Below are 2,650 nucleotides of genomic sequence, written 5' to 3'. Positions count from 1 at the left end.
CCTTGGATCTCACTACTATCATTGCTATGCTAGTTGCTTCGTTCTATCGCTATGCTGCACTACCTATCACTTGCTTATCAAGCCTCCCAAATTGCCATGTCAGCCTCTAACCTTTTCACCCTTCCCAGCAAATCATTGTTTGGCTGTGTTACCGCTTTTGCTCAGCCCCTCTCATAGTGTTGTTAGTTGCAGGTGAAGTTGAAGATTGCTCCATGTTGGAACTGGATTATTTTGAGATATCACAATATCTCTTATTTAATTAATGCATCTATATATTTGGTAAAGGTTGGAAGGCTCGGCCTTATGCCTGGTGTTTTGTTCCACTCTTGCCACCCTAGTTTCCTTCATACCGGTGTTATGTTCCTTGATTTTGCTCCCTAACACGGTGTGGGTTTATGGGCCCCTCTTGACAGTTCGCTTTGAATAAAATTCTTCTAGCAAGGCCTAACATTGGTTTTAACATTTGCCATAATAATACTTAAAACTAAATAATTAATTTGCATAGGGTGTCATGAACCCAAGGATTCTTTTCTACATAGCAGGGAGGGGCCAGTGCTGATGGTATTGGTCCCAAACTAGAGCACTGTGCGGGGCCGCCCCAGGGCAACTTGGGTTATTTTGGCACCTGTACGCGTAGCTCATCCATTGTGGCCTGAGATGAGATACGCGCGGCTACTATCAGGGTGTCGACACGCCGGGAGGCTTTGCTGGATTAGTTTTACCATTATCGAAATTTCTTGTGCACGGGGATCCCGAGTCTGATCGGATGTCCCGCGATGGAGGATTGTCTCCGCGGATCATGAGCTTATAATGGGCTAAGTTGGGACACCCCTGCAGGGTTTAAACTTTCGAAAGTCATGCCCGCGGTTATGTGGCAAATGGGAATTTTTAATGTCTAGTTGTAGAGAACTTGACACCAGATTTGAATTAAAATACACCAACCGCGTGTGTAACTGTGACGATCTCTTTTCGAGTGGGTCGAGAAGAGAACACAGTGGGGTTATGTTTGAATGTAAGTAGTTCAGGATCACTTCTTGATCATTACTAGTTTGCAACTGTTTGCGTAGCTTCTCATCTTATTCTTGTACTCGTAAGTTAGCCACCATACATTGCTTAGTCGCTTGCTACAACCTCACCACTTATCCATTCCATACCCATTAAGCTTTGCTAGTCTTGAAACCCATGGTAATGGGATTGCTGAGTCCTCGTGGCTCACAGATTACTACAACAACAGTTGCAGGTACAGGTAATACGATGATCATGACGTGAAAGCGATGCTTGCTTGCTTTGAGTTCTTTTTCTGCTTTGTCGTTCAGGGGATAGGTTCCTGGTAGGCAGCCTGGGCTAGTAGGGTGGATGTCGTTTGAGTTCTTGTTTGTGTTTCATCCGTAGTCGGATGTTGCTCTTATGTATGATGTTGTTGTATTCATGTGGCATTGTATGCCTTTTGTATGTATCCCCAACTATTATGTAATGGTACGATGTAATGATATCCACCTTGCAAAAGCATCTCCAATATGTGCTTCTATCCTTGGTGGGACCTTCGAGTTCCTTTAGGATAGGGTCGCATATTGGGCGTGACATCAGTCCTGGGTGAACCAGCCTACCAAAGGAAAAACTACCACCATCATGGCAAACAAACAGTCCCAAACGGGGACATAGTATCATAACAACAATAGGTCCACAAGATTATGTCTGCTTACCGGGCCAGGGTAACGCACGCACATAACCTTCCCTAGTTGGAGGTACCGACAAGAGGCATGACAATGGAACAACTATGGCCTCCCCATACTAAGGCAAATGTGGATGCACTTGGCAGCCCGATTCAGTGGCACCATGACCCGACCAACTTTTAAGTTCAAGTTCAATTATCATCAGGTTTAACTTGAAAATAAAAATGCTCGAGTCACAATATGCCATGCTCATGCAACCATGTATCATGCATCATATATCACTTTAACAATACTAGATCAACCTTATTCAAAGTTCTACTTGCACAAACTATACTTGCAACATTTCTGGTCCTTTCTTACTGGTTATTTCTACTCATTACTTTAGTTGGCATTTATCAAATAAAACTCATTTTTCATATAGCAAAAATAATACTCATGCTCATAATACCATAGTCATGACAAAATTTACTTAGATCAACTACTCAAGCTATAACTCACTAGTTCAAGCATTCATTTCTGTTAACTAAGCATTTTGATCATAACAAATTAAATAACACAAGCATCATTTATTTTTAATACTATATGCAATGAATATCATATAAATTCAAGTAGAAAATCATGGACATTGCAAAGACACCATGATCATGTTGTTGTGGCTTGCCTTAGTGCAGAGGAGCTTCACACTCCTCCTGGATGCCTTCAAGACAAGCTTCGCCTTCTGAAAATAATTCAAATGACAAAAAGAAAATATCAAGAACACTTCTGAAAATTACTAGAAATTCTAGGCAGCAAAGAAAAATCCCATCTTGGGTGTGCTGCTAGGATTTTTCTAGTAAGAACAGAATGCAAAAAGAATCAACTCATTTGGACTTGTAGAATAACAGTTATAGCTAGTCAAAGTTCTGGTCAAATTTGAACTAAATTTGAATTAAAAAGAAAAACCAGGGGGGTGACGTCAAAGGTGTAAAATGCCAGGG

The sequence above is a fragment of the Triticum aestivum genome, chromosome 2B, assembly GCF_018294505.1.
Source record: "Triticum aestivum cultivar Chinese Spring chromosome 2B, IWGSC CS RefSeq v2.1, whole genome shotgun sequence".
In the NCBI taxonomy this organism is placed as follows: domain Eukaryota; kingdom Viridiplantae; phylum Streptophyta; class Magnoliopsida; order Poales; family Poaceae; genus Triticum; species Triticum aestivum.
The sequence above is the reverse complement of the archived record's forward strand: the minus strand, read 5'-3'. Positions refer to the sequence as shown.